This window comes from Lissotriton vulgaris, chromosome 8 (assembly GCF_964263255.1).
Source record: "Lissotriton vulgaris chromosome 8, aLisVul1.2, whole genome shotgun sequence".
In the NCBI taxonomy this organism is placed as follows: domain Eukaryota; kingdom Metazoa; phylum Chordata; class Amphibia; order Caudata; family Salamandridae; genus Lissotriton; species Lissotriton vulgaris.
The window spans coordinates 516056590-516083090 of record NC_141696.1 but is presented as its reverse complement, the minus strand read 5'-3'; positions in this window follow the sequence as shown (position 1 = coordinate 516083090).

The window sequence follows — 26501 nt, the reverse complement described above, 5'->3', positions numbered from 1 at the left end:
GTGTATGCGTGGCTCTGTCTGTGTGGGTTTGCGCGGCTCTGTCTGTGTGTGTGCGCGTGGCTCTGTCTGTGTGTGTGTGCGTGGCTCTGTATGTGTGTGTGGATGGCTTTGTGTGTGTGGCTCCGTGTATGGGTGCTAATGCAATAGGTCTCACATTTGCGAGCGATTAAGCTATTGGCATTGTAAATGACAATGTCATTTATTTATTTGTTTTAAAAACAAAAACATAAATAAAAATAATGTCATGAGCCATGCCAATAGCTCTAACTTTAAAAATGCAGAGACCATTGCATTGTAAATGCTTGTTTGCTCTTATTGGCGTTAGTGACCTCTCTCCCTCATAGCTGATAGCTCCCACAAGCTAGCTTCCTGCAAACATCAATGTATTATTCCCATGAATTACTCACTTATGCTTTACCACTCGTGGATAGAGTTGTATGCCTATGGATCACAGTCTCATGCCACTGATGCCCACAATATGCCATGAATTACTATCATTGCGCCAGGATCAGCTTTTTACAATGAGCGGGAACCACCATGCTTTACATTCCACAATCAGCCAGGGAATATCATATCATATCAGATAGGTCAATATGCAAGCAGTGGGCTTTATGAAGACATGGATACCAGCAATATGACAGCAATCAATTTCATTCAAAATGGCCAACGTTTTACCAAGGATGGACAACATTGTACCATAATATGCCATATATTAGGACCTTTATGACAGGGATACCATTACATTAGGGTGGAGAGTGGGCACCATCATGGCATGGCTTAATACACAATGTAAAGAACTACAACTCCCATTCCAGGGCCTGGAATTGTACTAGCGATGGACACTATATTCTCATTGGTGCAAAAACATACCAAATATTACCTTACTGTGCCATGGACAGCATTTTAAGAGGTGGTGTTAGGGTGCCATCATGTAACACATGCCCAAAATAAGTCAATATTCACTACTATTATCTCAGGGCCAGCATTAACCACAGAAATAGGGTGGTGCTGCATAGTCTCAAACTGACACATTCAAATACATTTGCTACTACATGTGCACACATACTTGCATCAGCATGCAGAAAACACACACACACAAATCATCTGAACGTTCAGTGAATTGTCTTTTGTTATTTACTCCAGATTGGCTTGCAATATGCATTCCGCTGACACCTACTTGTCCCTCATTCTCCTTTCCTACCTCCCGGGTTTCGACATGGCAAACCCTGCATTGCATGTTTAGTGTGAGTGACAGCACAGCCCAGACAGGACCCTGCACTGTCAATCACACTGTTGTTTGAAGGAGGGTCAGAAGTCAATTTTGGGGACGAATTGACATCTCTATGGTGGTGGTACAAGCAATGTTTTAAGGGAGAAGCAGCATTTGTTACACAGTCTCAACCATGCAGTTACAACGCAAGCGTTACCACCCTTGCCCTTACCATGCATATTCCTTTACCATGCATATTCCTTTACCATGCATGCCTTTACAATGATTTTTACTGTAAAGGTGGTAAAGGCATATGCGTGGTAAGGGTAGTCAGTGCTCTAGACTTGGAGCTTGAAGCAAATGGGTGGAATGTGTTGGAGGCGTTTGGAGGTACGTCCTGCCTGGGATGAGATTGAGAGGAATGGGAAGGATTGGGACATGGGTTGAGAAGTAGTTTTCCAGTCAGGGCTGGGGTCCGAGTAGTTATTAGGGTTGGGGACCGGGTTTTAGGGCTCAGGGTGGGGGTTGGGGTGCTTTAAAGTATGGGAGGCCAGTTTTAGGGCTCTAGACTGGGGGTGTAGTAGCTTTCAGGGCTGGGGGTCTGGTTTTAGGGCTCAGAGCAAAGGGCTGGGGTGTTTTTAGGGCTGGGAGGCCAGTTTTAGGGCTCACAGCTGGGGTCGGGGTAGTTTTCAAGGCTGGGGTTGGGGTTGTTTTTGTCATGACGTGACTGCCTGACCCCTGTCTGCGACAGGACAGGTAGTGGGGGAAGGGGCGTGGGGAGGAAAGGAAGTTAGGGGTTTATGGGTAGTTCGGATGTGAGCATGAAGAAGTAAAGACGTGCTTCACACCACCTCTCCTGGCTTTTGTGTCTTACTGTGGGGGGGAGCGCAACACTGGCGATGAGGGTGGGATGACACCCGATTCCCACATCGCTCAAAAACCCCTGCCGCCCGTGAGCAGCCGAGAACGGAGCCTGCAGCCTGTGTCGGGGTGGCGCGTGTGGAGCGAGAGGAACGAAAGGCTTGCACGCTGCCCCTGATTCCTGCCGAAAGAAGTAGCTGGCGGATTGTGCAAGCTGCCGCCTGACAGAGAGGAACACCCGGCGTGCGACGCCACAAGTGGCCAGAGAACGGCCGAAAGCAAAAGAAATCAGCGCGAAAACAGCGCAAACTTCAAGAAACGCCCACCGATCGACTGCAACGATCGAAAAAGAGAGGGTGAGTCCGGGGAAACAAGATATTGGCCCATATGACTCAACAGAAATAGTGAATATCGTCAGACACCTGGGAGAAAGCATTAGGGGCTACAAGCATAGACTTTGAATGAAACCACGTGACCCGAGCGACGGCCATCTTGAGGTCAGGCACCCCTCATAGCCTCTCATTGAAAAATTTGTGTCTGCCATTTTGAGGTCAGGCACCTTTGAATAAAAGATACAAATATCAATCAAAAACACTGAGAAAGTCACATAAACAGAAATGTCAGTCACCAGCTCATCCAGTGGGTCAGGAGGAGCACCGGCAGCACAGGCAGCACCAGGTAACCCACCAGTGGTGGCCCCAACGCACCCCACAGTCATGGGAGTACCATACTTAAGACCACCAGAACCCCTGGAACTGACCTCGGGCAGCAGCATGGGACCCAAGTGGAAAAGCTGGTCCGAAGATTTTGAAGACTACATGACCGGGTCACAAGTACAAGACCCCAAACAGAAGCTGATAGCTCTACGGAATCTGGTGGGAAAAGATATCGTATAGATCATTAAAGAACTGCCAAATGCGGCCACCGCCCCATACGAAGCTGTCAAGGGAGCTCTTGACCGACGATTCCTACACAAGTACAACTTGTACTATGAACGGTACACCTTTAACCTAGCTACTCAGGAGAAAGATGAACGCATGTGTGACTTCATCGTGCGTATCAGACGACTAGCCCGCCACTGTGACTTTGATGACTTCAACACCGAGGATGCATTACGGCTTCGCATAATTGAAGGGTGTCACTCTGAGTCACTACGCCGGCGGCTATTGAAGAAACACTACACCCTTGAAGAAATCAAGGAAATGACACGCATAAACGACCAGGCGGAAGACCACGCAAAGAAAATGGAGGTCAACAAGACAGATAGGAAGGAGCAAGCATTCAGGATGCAAGTACACAAAGATAAGAAACATCAGACAGATCGACACAAATCAAGCAGGTCAACGCATTCCACATCATCCTGGACAATGCGTTCCACATCATCCCGGAGGCCAACTGCACGCTATGAATCGCGTGAATCGCGACACAACAAATCCAGCAGAACGGCGCCCGCATGTTACAGATGTGGTCAAGAATACCCTCACTCAGGACAATGCCCAGCCATCGGACAAAGGTGCCACCGCTGTGGCAGGGAAAACCATTTCAAGTCTGTCTGTCAAACCCAACGCTCAGGATGAAGATCATCAAAAACTCGATCGTCCACACGACATCATGCCCGTGCAGTGAAGGGGCGAGAAGGACACTCCTCCAGCTCTTCCCGGTCAAGTGTCCGATCCATAAGCTCATATCGATCACGAAAGTCAACATCCAGTGAGTCACCGTCACGCACACCAGTATCACAAGACAGTGACGAATATATTTGTATGGTCTCAGATCCAGACCGTCTGAAGAAATACCCAAAACTAGACATCTGGATAGGGGAACACCCAGCGAAATTTGTTTTGGATTCGGGAGCCTCACTAAATTACATCTGTGCACTAGAATACCAGAGCATGAAACCACGTCCCAAACTAGAACCGGCAGCTGTTCGAATATTCACGTGGATGTCCAGAAAGCCACTACCATGCCTAGGCCGTTTCAGCACTACCTTGTCATACAAAGACCGACAAATCCCAGCATATATCCACGTTGTTGAGGGCCCAGATGTGGCTGACTGCCTGCTCAGTTTGCCGATGGCAGAAAGACTGAGGCTGGTGGAACTTCTTTATATGACAGAGGACGCCCCGGACATCGTTGCAAAATTCCCCAATCTTTTCAAAGAACTAGGAAAGTTAAACCACTTCAAGGTCAAACTTCATATTGACGAGCGTGTTACCCCAGTGGCACAACACCACAGGAAGATACCGTTTCATCTACAACAGGCCGTGGACGACGAACTTCAAGAGCTGCTCAAGACAGACATCATTGAGCGCACGTCAGGCCCAACTCCGTGGGTATCGCCTGTGGTGGTCATACCAAAAAAGGGACAGGACAACAAAGTGCGTCTATGCGTAGACATGCGTGCACCCAACGTAGCAATTGAACGAGAACGTCACCCTGCGCCACATATCAGTGATATTATTGCTCGTCTCAACGGAGCCACAGTATTCTCAAAACTTGACCTCAATAAAGGTTATCACCAGCTTGAACTTCATGACAAGTCACGCTATATTACCACATTCACAACTCATCAAGGACTCTTCCGTTACAAGCGCCTGAATTTCGGCATATCATCAACAGCCGAAATTTTCCAAGAAGCCATCAGTAGTGTCATCCAAGGAATTCCAAACGCTTTCAATTATAGCGATGACCTTCTAGTATTCGGACAAGACCAAACCGAACAGGATACGGCCTTGGACAGAGTGTGCCATGCCCTGCTAAATGCAAACCTGACACTGAATGCAACCAAATGCGAGCTCCACAAATCGACCATAAAATTCTATGGCCACATATTTTCAAAGGATGGCATGACACCAGACCCTGACAAAGTCTCAGCCCTTGCAGACACACCAACGCCGCAAGATGTAAGTGACCTTCCCTCATTTCTTGGCATGGCGAGCTATTGTGCTCGATACATTCAGGACTTCGCCACCATCAGCCACCCCTTGAGAGAGCTCACTCGCCAAGGTCAGCCTTTCGCATGGACAGATGCCTGCGACCGGTCGTTTCACAAAATCAAGCATGCTGTCAGCTCTGCCATTAACCTGGCCTATTTTGACGCTAAAAAATTGACTGAAATTACTGTTGAAGCCAGCCCGGTGGGCCTTGGCGCCATCCTGGCACAATATCAAGACGACTCGGATCAGCGCCACATCATCGCCTATGCCAGTCGCAGCCTCACCGATACTGAAAAACGATACTCTCAACCTGAGAAGGAGGGCCTGGCAGTGATCTGGGCCTGCAAACATTTCCATTTATTTGTTTATGGCAAGCACTTTACCATCATCACTGACCACCAAGCGCTTGTTACTATTTTTGGCAATCCTAAGGCCAAGATGCCTCCACTCATTGAGCATTGGGGCCTACGCCTCCAGGACTACATTTTCACCATCGTCCAAAAGCCCGGGAAGTCGGAAAACCCAGCAGACTACATGTCCCGACACCCCAAACTCACCACCAAGGAGGTACGTTCTGTAGCCAAAGAATATATGCACTTTATCATTGACACAGCGTGTCCTCCAACAGTTCCTCTTGAAGCTATTCAAGAAGCATCCATTCAAGATCCAATTATCCAAGACGTCACAGAACACATTCGCAACAACTCATGGCGACATGTGAAAGCAGACCCAAGTCAGAAGTCTCAGGAACTCATGCCGTTCAAACACATCCATGATGAACTATCCATCAGCGAAGACGGCCTAATACTGAGAGGGGGGAGGATTGTCATTCCTCAAAGATTGAGACAAGGAGTGATCAACCTCGCTCATGAAGGTCACTGAGGGATAAGTGCCACCAAGAAAGCTCTACGGGAGCGTGTCTGGTTTCCGACACTAGACCAGATGGTAGAAAACACACTCAAAGACTGTATATCGTGACAGCTGGTCAGCCGTGACGAACCACCAGCCCCCTTACAGATGTCGGAACTTCCTGAAGGAGTGTGGCAACAAGTCGCCATTGATTCCTTCGGGCCCCTCAAATCAAGTCAATACATCATTGTCATTATGGACGAATACTCCCGATTTCCATTTGCACACCTGATACCATCTACCAAGGCAACCGCAGTGATTCCAGTACTCGACTAAACCTTCGCAGCATGGGGAATCCCACTGCGAGTCAAGTCAGACAACGGACCCCCATTTAATGGCCACAAATTTGCAGACTTTGCAAAATACCTTGACTTTAAACATCAAAAGATCACACCATTATGGCCACAAGCAAATGGCATGGAGGAACGATTTATGGGAACTCTGAAGAAAGCAGTACAGCAAGCGGAACTGACTCCCTGAGACATCAAACAAGCACTGAATGAAGTGTTGAGGGCATATCGCACCATGCCCCACAACAGTACCAATCAATGTCCAGCCACTCTAATGTTGGGAAGAGTTCCTCGTACCCGACTACCCACTCTGGAGAACATACTCCGACCCCAAGCTCCAAACATTGATCATGAAACACTGGTCAACATAGACTATGGAAAGAAACTGAAGATGAAGACATACGCTGATCAACGTAGACACGCGAGACCCGCAGACATCCAAGAAAGAAACTGGGTGATGGTCCGGCATGATCGAAGGTCAAAAGCAGACAGCCACTATCTCACACATCCCTTAAGAGTCAGTCGCCAAAAAGGAACCATGATTACGGCAGAAGGCGATCACACGCGGATTACCCGAAACATTTCACATTTTAAGAGATGCAGCCCTCAGGGACAGCATGGAAGTCAATACTGGGAGTCCTCCACGGACTCAGATGGTCAAAGCACGGGTAGTGATCACAGTCATTCCAGTCCGACAAGACGGGATCACCCCACACACCACCGAATCAGGACACCGGAACAAGTTGATTGACCCAGACGGCAAACCAGACAGCCGGAGCGCCTCATCGAAGTGATTTAGGGCACAGTAAGACTTTGTACAAAAGGGGGAGATGTCATGACGTGACTGCCTGACCCCTGTCTGCGACAGGAAAGGCAGTGGAGGAAGGGGCGTGGGGAGGAAAGGAAGTTAGGGGATTATGGGTAGTTCGGATGTGAGCATGAAGAAGTAAAGACGTGCTTCACACCACCTCTCCTGTGTCTTACTGTGGGGGGGAGCGTGACAGTTTTAAGGGCTGGGGGGCTGAGTTTTAGGGTTCAGGGTGAGGGGCTGTGGTGTAACCTTTACCACACATATACCTTTCCCAATCATGCCTTTACAAGGACATTTGTGGTAAAGGCATGTGCGGTAAAGGCATGTGTGGTAAAGGTATACATGGTAAAGATGTGGTTGTGGTAAAGACCGCATTGTTAAAGCATGTGATGTAATCACGTGCGTGGATGTTCCATCATACAACCGTTTTATGGGCCAAACCATAACGAGTGGATATCAGGTTTTGTTTGTTTGTTTTCTTACTTATAGTTTCAATCTAACTTTTTTTTTCAGTCACTTTTTTGAAGGCATACTGCACTTTCCTACCATGCCAATATGTATAGCCACCCATACATACTAGGCAGTCCTACACCGAACCACACAACTTTTTTTTTAATTTCCTCAAACTCTTGATTCTGAGCTCATACATTTAGGGATGTTTTGAAATTCAATGTCTACAACGCTATTTTACCATTGTTTCGTGTGTGCTTTTTTCTTGCCATCTGTTCTGACCGACTATTTCGGCCCTTCCTTGAGGGAAGGTGATTGGAGGTGACTTCAGTCTACTATCATTCTAGTGGAAGGATTAGAACCATAAATAGAGCCTATTCACAAGGCGTGTTGATATAATTCCGTACCCTTTTCCTTAGATCAGGGCTTATAAACTTATGTAGGGGATAGATTCATTAGTATTAGTGATAATCCGTCCTTTTGTAAGAGTATTAGTATACCTTCTATGGAGTTATGCTTATTTCGGGCCTTGTAGGCCTCAAACGGGAGAGACTCCATCTTTCTTTCTGCCCCGCAGCTTAAGATGCTTTTAGGTCAATTGTAATGTTTTAGTTATGAGGTGTTGTTCGCTTGGAGAGAACCGGCTCAGGCTGGCCCTTATCGAAAGACTGTATTTTTCTCCATTCGGAAGACGCAACATCAGGCCGGCTGGCTGGGAACGTATCCTTGGTACGGGGAGGTACAAGAATTTGGTGGGCGGCAGGTTACTAGCCGTAACTTTCCATGAAGGAACAAGCTTCCATATTAGTGAAAGCATGAGGCAGTGAATGAGTCAGTCTGTAGGCGGCAGCTAGCCGTTAGCATCAATGCCATTATTTATTTCAGTTTACAAAAGGGGGTGGTGATGAACAGAGTGTCTGAATTGAGCAGACCACTCTTACCCAGTCCAAAGATCAGGGCTTGATCCATCACCGTTATTTATCTCACTGCCCCATCCCAGCTCAGAACCTCGCTATATGCAAATCAGTCTGTCCCTGGCCCAGTGCATCATGGGAACAGGGCAGACTAAACTACCAAGCCAATTCTTTACCAGAAAGGAGACAAGCTACCGGGGACCGGTTTCTGGCATTTCAGCCTCTTCGGCCCGGCTTGCTTGAATCCTGATGGAGCAGTGAGAAAGGGACTCATGTCTGAGTATACCCTGCCACACCTATAGTGGCCAAAATCGATTTACAAAAGGGGGTGGTGATGAACAGAGTGTCTGAATTGAGCAGACCACTCTTACCCAGTCCAAAGATCAGGGCTTGATCCATCCCCGTTATTTATCTCACTGCCCCATCCCAGCTCAGAACCTGGCTATATGCAAATCAGTCTGTCCCTGGCCCAGTGCATCATGGGAACAGGGCAGACTAAACTACCAAGCCAATTCTTTACCAGAAAGGAGACAAGCTACCGGGGACCTTGTTGTAAATATTTTTGTCCACCCTAAGCGTGGAAGGGTATTCTCAGATGTGAGACCCTTGCTCATTGCACCATCAGGATTCAAGCAAACCGGGCCGAAGACGGCTGTAATGCCAGAAACCGGTCCCCGGGAGCTTGTTTCCTTCCCAGTGTAAGAATTGGCTTTTGTAGTTTGGTTTGCCCTGTTCCCATCATGCACTGGGACAGGAACAGACTAATTTGCATACAGCCAGGTTCTGAAACTGGGATGGTGCAGTGAGCTAAAAAACGGTGTTTGATCTAGCCCTGATCTCTTGACTGGGTGAGAGCTTTCTGCTTAATTCAGAGACTCTGTCCCTCACCACCCCTTGTTGTAAATATTATTTATTTCAGGGCAGACAGTCGCCATTTTAAAGTCCGAGACAGATCAAGAAGCTGATACTCTCTTAGAAAGATTGAAGTTATTTTAGCTGGAGCAGCTGGCGAGCTTTGACCTTTAGATCAGAGCATACAGTGTGAAGCAGTTAGTTAAGGGAACGAATACCAGAGTGGCTGAAACTGAGTTATAAGATCGTAGCCGAGAAGTGAAGATAGTCCACGATTGAGAGGAGAGAGGAGTAGTGCAGAACAGCCAGAGAGAAAGCAGCTGATGAGAGGAAGGTTCCAGTGACTTGGAGACAGGCGAAGGAGACAGAGCATAGCGGTGCAGACATGTATCCGTGACTGCAGAGGTGTGACCTTAAAGACGAGCCAAGGCACAGATGAGAAGGGAACCCAGATGACTGCTGAGTCCAGACTTCATATTAATAAGGTGACGTCGACCCTTTCTTATTAGCGTGCACATTCTAACCTTTCATTTTCCTTTGCAGGCTATATGTTTTAGTATAGTGTTATATTGATATTGTTGTTCTGATAAATAAAGTACCCCAGTTCTTAGTGAACTGGCATGTGCCTCTTATTCTTATATGAAAAGGTAACCTGTTCTTCTAGTCAGGTACTGTTTCGCGAACGGACGCAACTCCCGATCAGGTAAGCAGTGGTTGAATAATGAGGGAGAGAGGAGCCCTTGAAGTAGAGGATAAGTTGTACATCATCTAATTCGGCTATCATTGTGTGACCCATAATATCGTAGTGTTATACCTTTAGTAAATAGCGAGAGATTCCCCAATATGGAAAGCTAACGGTATTCATAGGAAAGTGATCATCGTCGGGAGACGGCGTTAAAGAGAGCACCAGGGGGGATACTGGTGTGTATACCCACAGGATTGTGGCTTGTAATGTAAGTAAGAGAGCACCAGGGGGGATACTTGTGTCTATACCCACAAGATTGTGGTTTGTACGTAGATAAAAGAGAGTACCAGGGAGGATACTGGTATTTATACCCACAAGATTGTGGCTTGAGCGAGCACTGGTTGCGGCCAGTGTGTAATGGTATATAATCAGAACTGGCCCAGGGTAGAACAGTCTGGGCCTGAGTTGCCGCGAGACTAGCTGGTATGAGTGTGATATTGTAGGAAAATTAGGCATGTACATTGCTAATTCCCCATCCTTGGGTAGGAGACATAGATACCTGTTGTAAATAGGTCCTAAGGAGGGAGGTGATTACGTTCCGGCTGGGTTGGTTGTGCTCTGATGAGCTGATTCTATCTGGTCCGAGAATCCGGTCGTTACATCTGGCGTCACGAACTGTTTACGGAGCCTGTGTGCGCTGTACTGTTTTTATCTTGTTGGTTTGCGCTCGGCTCGTGTGTGGTTTATTTTGTACATTATTTGTTATTAGTTGTATATATCTTTTTTGATTTCTCACAATGTTTTTGCGGAGGTCGAAATCTACTTTCAAATTGCCTGTTGAAATTCCCGGCTGGGAATCAACGCCTTACGAGGCCTTGGCCCGTGATTGGGCCGATTCTACTGGTTTGAGTGAGAATTGGAGTTCTTGTTTGGAGCTGGCGGAGCCGGCTAATGTGATTTCTTGCTTACAGAAAGCGCCAGTAGTGAAGGGTGAGGAGATTCCTATTCTAGGACGCAGAGGTTGGATTGTTTTAACAGCGTACAGGTTTGTGCATGAGAAATTTTTTAAATTGCAGAAACAACATGCTGACATGGAAGAGAAGTTTGTAGAAGTGCAAAATGCTCATATTCTTTTGCGTTGTCAAAATAAATTGCTTGCCGACAAACTTGAAACTTATCAGACGATAGCCGAATGGGCTGCTGTTCGAATTGCGAAATACAAATATAAGAATCGTCGTGGTCGTGTTTCCAAACGGAAGGTGCGTCTGGTCGTGGCGAAAGCCGGGCTGGACTGGAATCCTGATGCATGGGATGGTAATATCTGGGACTCGAATGATTCTGGTTCCTCGGCTGAGGAATCTGACAGGGGCAAGTTTTCTCGCTCCGGACGAGACTGTAAATCTGCTTCTTGTGATAAACATGATGATTCTGGGGACCGTGGTCGCTCTTCCCGTTCTGATGACATTTCTCATTCTGATTGTTCTTCTAAATCTATGGATCGGGCTTCTTCGGATGCTCGTCCGGAGGTTTCTGCGCATCCGGTCTTTCGACGTAAATTACAACAAACTCCTGGTAATCCAAATGGTATTGCTATGGATAGTTTGGAGGATTTTACACAACAGGAAGTTAGTGACATTTTGCAACGATTTCGACAACGGCTTGGTTAGGCCTTGCTAACGTGGATGGTGCGCCTTTATGAGTTAGGCGCTGCGGGTATCATGTTAGATGCAGGAGATGCCTTGAAATTTTGCTCTTTAAGTTCCGATTCCACTGTACAAGATCATTTCCGGAATTATAATGCTGCTGGCCAAATTAGTCTGCTCCAGTTAGCGACTGATGGCTGTAATCACAAATACCCTACTGAATCTGATTGGCCTGTAAATGACAAGCCGTGGTACACCTTGCGCGATGCAGCGCAACGGCTGAAAGAGGAGGTGATGAAAACTCCTATTTTTCTGAGTACCGCTGACAGATTGTTGGACGGTTTGTTAACTTCTTCTGTGCGTAATCGTATTATCCGTTCTTCCCCTGTTGCTTATAAGCAGGTTATGATGACTTTGTTAATCAATCAAACTGGCAATGCTTTGTCTATGGTGCTTGAATCTGTCCGTCAGCTTTGTGAGTTGGGTGATTGGTTTAAATCTGAGAGGCAGTCCAGACCGAGGGTCGTACTCCTGGAGACCATAAATTCTCTAGACGTGATATGTTTCTTGCACTGTTGGCTGATGGTGTGAAACAGGAAGACATTGATGGTGAGCCTAATAATCGCTTGTGGGACATGTTTCGCAAGCGTGGTTTGGATCAAAATGAGGGTGCCCGATGTGTGCGAAAGAATGATTGTGATCGTGGATATTCTGATGACAGTGGAGACGAAAGACGGCATGGTGATTCTGATCGTCGTGGTGAACGACGGCATGAGCATGATGTGTCCCCTCGCCGTGCAAATGAGAGAGGGCGAGAGGGGGAAAGAGAAAGGGGGAGAGATGACCGTGCTAACAGCAGATATAGCGAGGAAAGGGATCAGTCCCCTGAGTTGAGGAGAAGGGAGGATCGACACAGACTTTCCGATCGAAATTCACAGTACCATACATATGACAGGAATCCATTTCGTAATGGAGATGGATATGAACATGATGTTTTAACACCCAAGAAATATGAGAGCATTTATCCTGATTTGTCCTGGATGACAGAACGCAGTAAAAATGACTAGGAAATAGGTCAAGCTCCAGTACGCAGGTGGGCTCACAAAGACAATAGACCCTATGTAGATATTGAAATTTTTTGGAAACATCGTAATATCCAAGGGCCCGAGCATTGGTAGATACGGAGCGGAGGCCACTCTTATTCACGGAAAATCAAAGAAATTTAAAGGCCAATTTTTTACAGCTATGGGTTTAGGTGGAAAGGAAACCCCCGCAGTGCAAACTGCACTTGAAATGAGAATAGGCAGAATTCCCCGAAAAGAATACTCTGTATTAGTTGTGCCACTTTTGGAATACATAATCAGAATTGACATTTTAAAAGGAATGACTTTGCATTTAGATGACGGCTGTTATCAATTTGGAACTAAACATTATATATCGTCCAGACCTGTACGGGTTGGTCGTTTAAGAATACCCCCCATAAAAATTCCCCAGGCTACAAAAATTGTTTCTCAGAAACAGTACCGTATTCCAGGTGGCCATGAACAAATTAGTGCTACTATTCAGGATTTGGTGGATGCAGGAGTTATAACTCCGGTTACTTCTGCTTGGAATAATCCCGTTTGGCCCGTGCGTAAGAGTGATTATTCTTGGCGCATGACTGTTGATTACCGCGAATTGAACAAACACACACCCCCTTTGACTGTTGCAGTACCAGACATCATTACTTTAATTGAAAGAATTCAAAAACATCCAGGTACATGGTATGCGTCCATTGATATTGCCAATGCTTTCTTTTCAATTCCGATTGCCCCTGAGTGTCAAGAACAATTCAGTTTTACATGGAATGGACGTCAAATGACGTTTAGAAGTCTTCCCCAAGGCTATGTACACAGTCCTACGATTTGTCACCGGCTGGTGGCAGAACATTTGTCCGAAGTATCTGTGCACCCGCAAATCCAGATATGTCACCATATTGATGACATTTTAATTCAAGGTGAGACACAAGACCAAGTTCAGACCCAGTTAGATCAAATCATTGATTGCTTACGCGAAAAAGGTTGGGAAATCAATCCCGATAAGTTGCAAGGTCCATCTCAAAGTGTAAAATTTTTAGGCATCAATTGGCATGAAGGTCATAGAGAGGTGATTCCACAAGTGAAACAGAAAATTCTTGATTTCGCAGTCCCAAGAAATAGGAAAGAAGCCCAAAGCTTCATTGGCTTATTTGGCTTTTGGCGCCAGCATATTCCACATTTGAGTCCGATTTTGGCTCCTTTATACCGAGTCACTCGCAAAAAGAATGTGTTTGAATGGGGTAAACTACAGCTAGATGCATTTAATTTGGCGAAAGAAGCGATTCAGTATGCTTTGGATTTGTGGCCTGTGTGCGATGGTAATGTGGATTTGAATGTGTCCGTGCAAGGTCTTTATGCAAATTGGAGTTTGTGGCAAAAACAAGGCAGAAATAAAGTACCATTAGGTTTCTGGACTAAAAAGTTACCCAATGCTGGTGAGCGTTATACACCTTTTGAGAAACAGTTGCTTGCATGTTACTGGGCTCTGGTGGATACCGAACAATTAACTTTGGTACATGATGTGATTTTGAGACCTGAAATTCCTATTATGCAGTGGGTTTTGAGTTCGCCGAAAACTCATCGAATTGGACATGCTCTAGAGGCGAGTGTGATTAAGTGGAAGTGGTACATACAAGACAGGGCACGTGTGGGACCGAATGGAGTAGCATCCTTACATGAGCAAGTGGCGCAGGCGCCATCGACTAAGACTGGGAGTGATTGCTCCGTACCTGTAGTACAGGAGTCTCCTGTTAAGTGGGGTAAGCCATTTGATGATTTGTCCGCGGAGGACAGAAACCATGTGTGGTTTACGGATGGTTCAGCGAGGTACATAGGAGAGAAACGGCATTGGAAGGCAGTGTCTTATAATCCTATCACACAAAAATTGCTGAGTACAACTGGTGAGGGAAAGAGTAGTCAATTTGCTGAATTATATGCTGTTTATCAAGTTTTGAAACAAGAGTTACCTGGCACATGTCATATTTTTACTGATTCCTGGTCCACTGCTAATGGACTGGCGGTTTGGTTACGGACTTGGCATTCTCATAATTGGGAACTGCATTCGAAAGAACTGTGGGGAAAAGAATTATGCCAAGAAATTTGGGAAATGCTCCCACAAAGTACTGTTACAATCTTTCATGTGAATGCTCATACCCCGATAGACTCCCTTGACAAATTCTTTCATAACATTGCAGATGAGAAATCTAAAATTGCTAAGGCAGTGGTGGACATGCAAGATTCTGATTTGGCGGGATTGGCGAAGTGGGCCCACCAGAAAGCAGGACATTTTGGAGAGAGAGCCACTAGCAGGTGGGCCGCCGATCGAGGAATTTATATTCCCTTAAATTTGATTAAAGACACCATATTGCATTGTCCTATTTGTCAACATTCTAGACAGCGAAAAGTACCTCAAATTGTTAAAGGTCATTTACATCGAGGAAAAATGCCCGCTCAAATTTGGCAGATTGATTATATTGGTCCACTCCCTATGAGTAAAAACTGCCAATACCTTTGTACCATTGTTGATACATACAGTGGCCTTTTAGTGGCCTTTCCCTGTAAACAAGCTACCCAAGTGAATACCATTAAAACATTGCAATTGATCATGCTCTATTATGGTGTTCCATTTCAAATTCAATCTGACAATGCATCCCACTTTCGAGGAAGATTGGTGCAGGAATTTTGTGTTTAAAATATCATGGAATGGGTGTTTCACATACCATATTATCCACAGGCATCAGGCCTTATTGAGAGAATGAATGGTTTGCTGAAAGATCAATTGCGAAAATTAACTGAAAATAAATATAAGAATTGGAGAGATTATTTGTTTCAAGCACTGTTAATTCTAAATAATCATCCCTTTTTAAATGCTGAATCTCCATTAATGCGTTTATTTCCTCCAGCTATTGATGCAAAGCCAAACACCGCTGGCAATACTGTAATGTACTGGGAAATTTCCCCCAGAGCACTGGCTCCATGCAGAGCAACCCCAGGTTCCGCAGGCTTGGGCCTGCATGCCATGAATGATACTACTATTAAAAGCAGAGATCGAGTTATCATTGAAACTGGTGTTGGTGTCTGTATACCAACTGGAAATTTTGGACTGATCGGCCCTAGATCGGGCCTGGCCTTAAAAGGCATTCAAGTACTTGGAGGAGTCATTGACAGCGATTATCAGGGAGAGATTAAGGTGCTCCTGCTGAATAGCAGTGAGGTTGATTTATTAATTCACAAAACGGACCGAATTGCTCAGTTGCTGATAATGCCTGTTTACAGTGGTCAGATTCAAAAAGGCACTGCCCCAACGTTGCTAACTGTACGGGGACAAAAAGGTTTTGGCTCCACGGATAATCCTGGAGCTAGAGTATGGGTGCAATCGCCTAAAAATCCCCCTGAACAAGCTAAAATTATTGCAACCGGTCATGATAATACGTTTCTAGTCATGAGATCAGGGAAAGATAGCTGGGAAGCTGTCCCGGCTGACAAATGTTACTTACGGGAATGAATAATGCCTGTATTTGATTTTCTTTTAGATCATTCTCTGGACTGTTGCTGCAGGATGTGTCGGCGTTGGACTCCTTTTGGTCTGCTACGTCGGGAGAGGAGGAAACCCACAGACTTTGGTTGATTCGATAACCCGAGTACCGCGTTCCTTTGCTGCGTGGGATTCATCATCTAATTTTTGGACTACTTTAGCTAAACGAGTTACCAATTCTCCACATTTTTGCTTGACACCGATGCGTTCGGTGACTGACATTCTAGCGACCCGTTTGGTTGCTGTCCCTGCTTCGTTGGAGACTTTAGCTCATATCTTTAATATTTCAAATGCCCGCCCCAACGTGATTCTTGGTGATTTCGCAACCCATGAATATTGTCCTTTATGCACTGTACTTTTAGATCCAATACCACCGATTCATTCCCAAATAACCACATATAATATTACTCAGGGAGACTTATGCTTCTTCCTTACAGGTGATCCCAATGCAATTACTGAATGTATGCGTTTAAAACTAAGAGCGGCCACTTCTTTTTCAGCTCATGAACGAACTTTGTGCTCCCGAAGACCTCCGAAATCATGTACTTCTGTTAAAAATAATATGACCTGTAAAAGTTTGGTAGTTACCCCTAGCCATTATCGTACAATGTTGTTACCTTCTGGATGGCTTTTCTCTTGTGGTAATACCTCCTGGCCCTACATTCCTGCAAACATTTCTGGAGGCCCTTGTGCCATCACTAGACTAAGCTTATTGATGCTTTCTTCATATCCTAATACATATTACCGTGTGGTTCGTGATGCTATGATTTTACATGAAGACTGTGATTCTTCCCTGCATGTATATTCCAAATCTGAATACCTTAGTTTAGCTATTTCAATTATTGGTGTTCCAGCCTTGGCTGTCTATAATGCTAAATCTATTGGGAAGATGGCCTGCTGGATGGTTAAGTCTATCAATCATACTTCTACAATTCTATCTGACATGCTATTAGACACCCAGGGTGTACGCAGAGCTATCTTGCAGAACCGGGCTGCTATCGATTATCTTTTACTCAAACATGGACATGACTGTTCTGACTTTGAGGGTCTTTGCTGTTTCAATTTATCGGATCATACTAAATCCATTCAAGCTCATATTGACAGACTTCATGACTTGACTGAAGAGGTTAGAAAACACATTGACCAGGGCTGGTTTGACTGGCTCTCCAATTGGTTACCTGACTTACATTCTCTACGACAAATATTAGGGGGTATTATGATTACTATTAGCATTTTAGTAGCTATTTGCTGCTTTATTCAGTCCATTCCTTCCTTACTCCAGTACTGTAGATTTGGTACGAGAAATAGAACAGTTAGTTTTGTTTCATATTATTCTTCTACAGATGTTAGCTCCATTTAGCGAATGATCAGTAGCCTAAAGTCAAGGGTGAAATGTTCTGACCGACTTTTTCGGCCCTTCCTTGAGGGAAGGTAATTGGAAGTGACTTCAGTCTACTATCATTCTAGGGGAAGCATTAGAACAATAAATAGAGCCTATTCACAAGGCGTGTTGATTTAATTCTGTACCCTTTTCCTTAGATCAGGGCTTATAAACTTATGTTAGGGGATAGATTCATTAGTATTAGTGATAATCCGTCCTTTTGTAAGAGTATTAGTATACCTTCTATGGAGTTATGCTTATTTCGGGCCTTGTAGGCCTCAAACGGGAGAGACTCCATCTTTCTTTCTGCCCCGGCAGCTTGAGATGCTTTTAGGTCAAATGTAATGTTTTAGTTATGAGGTGTTGTTCGCTTGGAGAGAACCGGCTCAGGCTGGCCCTTATTGAAAGACTGTATTTTTCACCATTCCAAAGACACAACATCAGGCCGTCCGGCTGGGATCGTGTCCTTGGTAGGGGGAGGTACAAGAATTTGGTGGGCGGCAGGTTACTGGCCGTAACTTTCCATGAAGGAACAAGCTTCCATATTAGTGAAAGCATGAGGCAGTGAATGAGTCAGTCTGTACGCGGCAGCTAGCCGTGAGCATCAATGCCATTATTTATTTCAGGCACAAAAAGGAGGTAGACCCTTGGTGGGGCTGAAGGAGGGCTGGGTCATATAAACTTGTAGTCACAAAGAGGTGCCCCCTCTCCAAAATCAATTATTTCAAGTTATGAACCAAACACACACTTCTTTATGTCCGGTCCGGTATGTTTATTTATACCTTTCACTCATTTTTTTCTGAATTGATTTTTTAAAAGAATAGCAGAGAAAGATAGCTCTACACAAACAGATAACCACAAAATAACTTACAAAAATATTTAACAGAGAAACAAATACACAAAATTATCAAACAATGAGCATGAACAGTACATCCAACATTAAATTGCACTATTTAGGCAATGTGGGAAATAAATTTGAATTGGAAGGCAATTACTAACATCCAAAATTCGATTTGCAAATTTAAGCAATATATGAGAAACATTCATCAACTTTACATGAACAAGAATGCAATTACTACATTCAAAGAGCAAAAAAAGATATGTATCACTATTCTTCAGAAACCACTATAGTTGTTATAGTTCGCTCTTGCTGAAAATAGCCAATGTTTCTCATATATTGCTTAAATTTGCAAATCGAATTTTGGATGTTAGTAATTGCCTTCCAATTCAAATTTATTTCCCACATTGCCTAAATAGTGCAATTTAATGTTGGATGTACTGTTCATGCTCATTGTTTGATAATTTTGTGTATTTGTTTCTCTGTTAAATATTTTTGTAAGTTATTTTGTGGTTATCTGTTTGTGTAGAGCTATCTTTCTCTGCTATTCTTTTAAAAAATCAATTCAGAAAAAAATGAGTGAAAGGTATAAATAAACATACCGGACCGGACATAAAGAAGTGTGTGTTTGGTTCATAACTTGAAATAATTGATTTTGGAGAGGGGGCACCTCTTTGTGACTACAAAATTATTTATTTCAGGGCAGTCGCCATTTTAAAGTCCGAGACAGATCAAGAAGCTGATACTCTCTTAGAAAGATTGAAGTTATTTTAGCTGGAGCAGCTGGCGAGCTTTGACCTTTAGATCAGAGCATACAGAGTGAAGCAGTTAGTTAAGGGAACGAATACCAGAGTGGCTGAAACTGAGTTATAAGATCGAAGCCGAGAAGTGAAGATGGTCGGCGATTGAGAGGAGAGAGGAGTAGTGCAGAACAGCCAGAGAGAAAGCAGCTGATGAGAGGAAGGTTCCAGTGACTTGGAGGGAGGCGAAGGAGACAGAGCATAGCGGTGCAGACGTGTATCCGTGACTGCAGAGGTGTGACCTTAAAGACGAGCCAAGGCACAGACGAGAAGGGAACCCATATGACTGCTGAGTCCAGACTTCATATTAATAAGGTGACGTTGACCCTTTCTTATTAGCGTGCACATTCTAGCCTTTTGTTTTCCTTTGCAGGCTATATGTTATAGTATAGTGTTATATTGATATTGTTGTTCTGATAAATAAAGTACCCCAGTTCTTAGTGAACCGGCATGTGCCTCTTATTCTTATATGAAAAAGTAACCTGTTCTTCTAATCAGGTACTGTTTCGCAACTCCCGATCAGGTAAGCAGTGGTTGAATAATGAGGGAGAGAGGAGCCCTTGAAGTAGAGGATAAGTTGTACATCATCTAATTCGGCTATCATTGTGTGACCCAAAATATCGTAGTGTTATACCTTTAGTAAATAGCGAGAGATTCCCCAATATGGAAAGCTAACGGTATTCATAGGAAAGTGATCGTCGTCGGGAGACGGCGTTAAAGAGAGCACTAGGGGGGATACTGGTGTGTATACCCACAGGATTGTGGCTTGTAATGTAAGTAAGAGAGCACCAGGGGGGATACTGGTGTCTATACCCACAAGATTGTGGCTTGTACGTAGATAAAAGAGAGTACCAGGGAGGATACTAGTATTTATACCCACAAGATTGTGGCTTGAGCGAGCACTGGTTGCGGCCAGTGTGTAATGGTATATAATCAGAACTGCCCCAGGGTAGAAAAGTCTGGGCCTGAGTTGCCGCAAGACTAGCTGGTATGAGTGTGATATTGTAGGAAACTTAGGCATGTACATTGCTAATTCCCTATCCTTGGGTAGGAGACATAGATACCTGTTGTAAATAGGTCCTAAGGAGGGAGGTGATTACGTTCCGGCTGGGTTGGTTGTGCTCTGATGAGCTGATTCTATCTGGTCCGAGAATCCGGTCGTTACACCATCCTCACAGACTTTCTGCCTTGTAAACTGACTTGGAATGCCTTCTATGTATATTCACTATTGCCTGTGTAAAACAGGCCAATTTTTTAAACCCTCAGGCTTGGCAACATGACACTCATTTTTCGACTGCAAAATGGCATCTGTTCAGGTAATTTTTTTCCCCTACAATTTTTCTCACCTCTGCGCTTATTCTAACACTTTTCTGGAGTTTAGACCTGGGCATCACCCTCAATCTTTTTTCCATGGCACAGAACTCAAAAGTTTGACAGAATTCTTTAATTCCAATTTGTTGGATAAACCAAATTAATTGAAATCCTACATCAGCCAATCACAGTTCAAGAAAAAAGTCGAATGTGAGTGACAACATTTGGGAGTGTCATGCTTGCAGTCGACACCTGTATCAAATGCAAATTTCTCAACAAATATTTATCGCAACTAATTAAAAGTACTTTCTGAATTAAATTATACTTTTTTGCCAAGTTTACTGTTAATCCGGTTTGCAGCTTTCCCTCTTGTTGAGAAGCAAATGTCATATGTGAGATTGAATCTGTAACGTTCCTTTATTGATCACGCTTAACTGCCCCACCCCTCCCCAGCAGAACCTTTTTGACCACCTTATAATGTTTTCCCCTTGTACATTTCATGCTGCTTAGCTGGATACAGTAGGGAAGTGCCAGGTTTTGTACAGACCGAGAGACCGGTGCCAATATTATAAGAAAAGCAAAAAGTGCTTTTTGAATGAAAAGTGTGACATCCTTAAGGGGTCTCTAATGGACTTTGCTTTACATATATCATTTGTGCGTGTGAGGTTATGCGTGTGAGCGTGTAACATCAAAAAGGTAAATTATTAAGCAATGCGTTTCAATATTAATCTTAATAACCAGGAAGGTGAATGTGTTTTGTGAACAGTTATTGTTAGTTGTTTATAGGCGTATGCAAATTCAGTGAAAGAAGTTATTCAAAACTATAAAGATGTTTTATGAAACGCAATATTTTAATTTGAAACACAAATTTTCATTTGCCCTTCATCGCAATTGATGAATAAGAAAGTGTTTTTACAAGCAGATGAATTATACATGCACGATCCTGTGAATGTGTCCTGGATAGAATAATTAATTTATATAAGGTATGACTATTTGATTAGTAGGGGATACATGTATATATACATACATTCACTGAAAAAACCATAGGTTTGACACCAGTTATAGTTAGCTGGAAATTTTACTGACATAAAACCAATGAAATTCCACGTTATAGTTAGTTGGACTCACTATAACTTGCGCGTGTAATGCACTGCTGATGACATCACATATTACATTACTCATGACATGGTCAGTGACATCACTCATGACACCATCCAGTGAATGTGTGTCTTTCTAAAAAATAAATATGTTTTATATATGTATATGTAAAGGTCGAGGGAAGAATAAATGTTTAAATTATTGTCTTAATGAATGTTTTTTTTAAAAAGAAATGATTGGATAACTGGCTTATTAAGTGTATCTTAGTGAATACATATATTAGCGAGTAATGTTTAAATATTTAAATATATGTATCAGTGTTTCACTTTGTGTATAAGTGGCTGCATGGGTTGGTGAGTAGCTACATGTGTGTGTATATGGGTTATTAGATTTTTTTTAGTATCAGTAAGAGTGTCTGTATGGTTTGGTGGGGGTGTTACTTATCATATAGATACATCAATGACTGACTCACTGTTTGTATATTTTTTTAAGACAGCATATGTGCAGGACTGTATGGGTGGATGAGTGTGTATATGTGTGTGTTAGTGAGTGAATCCCTGCCTCACTAGTGTCTTTATTTGTAACGACATATGTTTTAATTTAGTATATGTGAGTATTGATATATATAAGTCAGTATATGTGAGACTGAGAGATTGAAAGAGTTCCTGTTTAAATAAGTATGTGTTTCTATAAGTGATTGGTCAAGAGAGTAAGTATGTGTAAGTTTCCTTAGAAGTAAGGTGGTAGTGTGTGTATATCTGTATATGTAAATAAATAGATGTTTATTAGTTTATTTGCATGTGTGAATATGTGTGTGAGTAACTTTTGGATGACTGTCGGTGTGTAACAGGATGTATAGATGTATCACTACATACGATGAGTGAGTATATGTACAAGTGACTATATAGAACTGTTGGTGAATGAGTGGACGTGTATATAGATGGTGGAATTACTGAATTGGTTGTTGTAACTGGTGTGGGTATATCCACTTTTTTGAAAATGTTAGTTTCAATTTTTGAATATGTGTTTCAAGGGTTACTTTACAGTGAAAGGAGGTCTATCACTCTGTCACAAGTATGGTGTCATCAGTGATGTCATGAGTGATGTCACTGACCATGTCATGAGTAATTTAATATGTGATGTCATCAGCAGTGCATTACACGCGCAAGTTATAGTGAGTCCAACTAACTATAACATGGAATTTCATTGGTTTTATGTCAGTAAAATTTCCAGCTAACTATAACTGGTGTCAAACCTATGGTTTTTTCAGTGAATTTCATAGGTTTTTAAATGCTACTTCCTAACTATAACGTGTGTAAAACCTAGGGTTTTTTCAGTGAATTTCATAGGTTTTTCAAATGCTATTTCCTAACTATAACGTGTGTAAAACCTATGGTTTTTTCAGTGAATTTCATAGGTTTTTTGAATGCTAGTTCCTAAGTATGAAAGATATACCTGAAATAAATATCCACATACCAATCTTACGTGCACAACCGAGTCCACGCACCCACCTATTTATTTCATGAAAGCTTTCCAATTTAAACCTAATAAATTTCTTCATAGACCAATGAAAGAACTTATAGTACGTTAAGACACTGAACCTAGGCTTTTTTTTTGTCATATAAACCTTTTAATTAAATGGAGCCGAATTTTTTTTAATCGTTCGGGCGTGACTGGTTGTACACACCTTAATATTTTTTTTAAAAAATATAAAAGGTTTTATAATGTATTTATTGTATACTTAAATCGAGCTCTAAAAATATGTGAAATCCGTATGTGTTTGAATTCACTTCTTTTCACATTTTTAAACTTCAGTAAAGAACATCGCTACTTCCAAATCACGTTCGTAACTAGATAGTGTCACCGCCTACACGTCCTGAGAAGCGCATATAAAGTCATGTGACTTGAAAACAAGACTTCCAATTGGTTCTTAGTAGTTTCTGTTATGGAATTTACACAAAGCACTCCACCCACTTTCCTCACAATCTTTTCTACTCTCAAGAGACAACAACGTCGAGCATCTTCCGGAAAACTTTGCTGAAATGGCTGCCCTTCCGCATTCATCTTCCGAATCTGAAGGAAATGAGCGACCACCGTTAAGAAGAAAAAAGGAATCTTTCATTTGGCAATTTTTTACTTATCCTGAAGATCAAAAGAAAGTGAATGCGCCAAAAGTAACCTGCACGATATGCAATTCGGAGCTCTCAAGGGGAAATCCAAATAGAAAATATTCCCTTTCTATACATACCATGCAGAAACAACTGCCAATCCACAGCTCTGTTACATGTCTTTTTTTTCACACCCAATAGTACTTTTCGTTTAACATAAACATTAACATGCAACGTACTGTTCAATCTCCACTAATTACAATCAACCAATCATTTTTATTTTTTTAACCACACCCAGCCTCTTCCTTTTTTTTTATTTAGAATTTCAACTTCTAACTACCATTCCACTTCCAGAACCGATCGAAGGACGACTACAAATCCCTTGAAAATGAAGGTCTGGCTAATAGGACACAGTTATATTCACTGGAGTGAAAAATATGCAGTAAGCAGACGAATTTGCAACCTCGGCTTACCAAATGTACACATAACATGGATTGCCAAAAGAGGATTGAAATGTCCCCAATTGATTCCATTGGTGAAAACTTTTATGCATCTCCCAGAACCAGACCTTATAATTGTGCACTGTGGTGGGAACGATCTAGGCACAATCACTGGGGTAGGTCTGGAAATGCTTCTAAAAGACACCTTTCGACAATTGATGACACTTTTTCCTCGATCTGCCTTGGTATATTCCAATATATGCCAAAGACAGAAATGGAATTGGTCCAATCAACATTGTGCACAATTTGAGAAAGCAAGGAGACATGTAAATAAATCTGTTTCTGCTTTCCTCAGAGATTATAGCATGGGTTCTATTTACCACAACAACTTACGATACCACATGCAAGACGTCTATAGGAGAGACGGTGTTCATTTCACAAATGAGGGAAACAGAATCTTCCTCTGCAACATCAGGCTCTGCATCGGTACTTACTTATAAATGCAGAAAACACTCAATTAACACAAGGGCTCTTTTCAGAGCCACCTTATATCTAAGCACTCAAACTTCTGATTTATCTCCATTTTCACACTCTTGTTAATAGGTGTGCATGACCGGGTGCGCGCACCCCGTTATTTTTTTCCGGAAAAAAAGATATATCTTTTCCCGTTTAAGGGCCTTACTGCACACCCCGAGAAAACCTACGCAGCAAGACAATCTCTACCTTCTCCCCTTTCCATGTTTCAACGCTTTGAAATGAACAATATATTTACTCGCAATGACAAAATGACAGACAAAACTTCCTGATTTCCTTCGAATCGAACGTTAACAGACGTCACGCAGCAAAGAAAACTCCTGCTCACGCGCAGCCGCTTGGGTGCGCGCACGTGTGCGCGCCTATAGATATATAATTGACTTTAACTTTAATTTTCTCAACAACTACTGAACGGATTTACACCATTCCAAAAAAAGCGTAATCTGCGAACCGGACTCTACAGTTTTGCCAAATTTGTTATAAATCCATTCAGCCGTTCGACCTGTAGCCGAGTCTAAAGGTCCTATAGAAAATAACATGGAGAAAACACGTTTTGGGACCCCCCTCATATCTCAGCCCCCACTTGACCAATCCCCCCCAAACTTTCAGGGCAGGAGCGCAGCGGACCGAGCCATCTTCTTTGAGAAATTCCCTAAGATTCTTCAACCAGGGCCAAAGTTTTTCCAAATAGAATGTTGAGGATTTCCTATGGAAAACAATCCTAACTATAACTACCTACTGGCGACCGACAGTAGGTAATATATATATATATATATATATATATATATATATATATATATATATATATATATATATATATATATATATATATATATATATATATATATATATATATATACATATATATATGTATATATATATATGTATATATATCTATATATATGTATATATATATATATATATTCACAGAAAAAACCATAGGTTATAGACCATATATAGTTAGGAATTTGCATTTACAAAACCTTGAAAATTCAGTGAAAAAACCATAGGTTATAGACCATATATAGTTAGGAATTAGCATTTACAAAACCTTATTTTACTCGCATAAAACCATTGAAATTCCATATATAGTTAGATGCGCTAACTATATATCGCGCACCCGCAATCCACTGCTGATGATGTCACATATTACATCATTCATGACATGGTCAGTGACATCACTGATGACATCACTGATGACATCTCAAATGACATCACTGATGACATCACTGATGACATCACTGCTGACATCTCAAATGACATCACTGATGATATCATTCATGTGATAATATGATGAACCTCTTCCGACTCTAATATAACCTTAGATACACTCAGTGTAAACAGACACTCACAGACTGTCACTCATCCATGGAGTTACTCACACACCTAGTCAGTCATGCAAAGAATCAATCACACCTCCATTTCCTCAACTATACAGTTATACAAACTTTACTTATTCAGACATATACTAACACATATTTACTCTCTTATACAATCCCTGATACAAGTTCACAATGATCCATACAGCCACTCACACATTCCCTGGCTCTTATGCACAGTTATTTATATATGTCAACTCTCACATGTACTGTGTTTTACATATGTACTTACTTTGACATGTAGCACTGAGATATCCATTCACTCACCAATACACTCATGCACCCAGTCAACCGCCCATACAGCTGTTTCCACATGCACTTTTGAAACCATACATCTAGTGAATCAACTGCTCACACATCTATGCACAGAGTCATACACCTCACAGCCACCCACACACACACTCAGTCTCCCATACAAATACTTGGGCAACCAATCAATA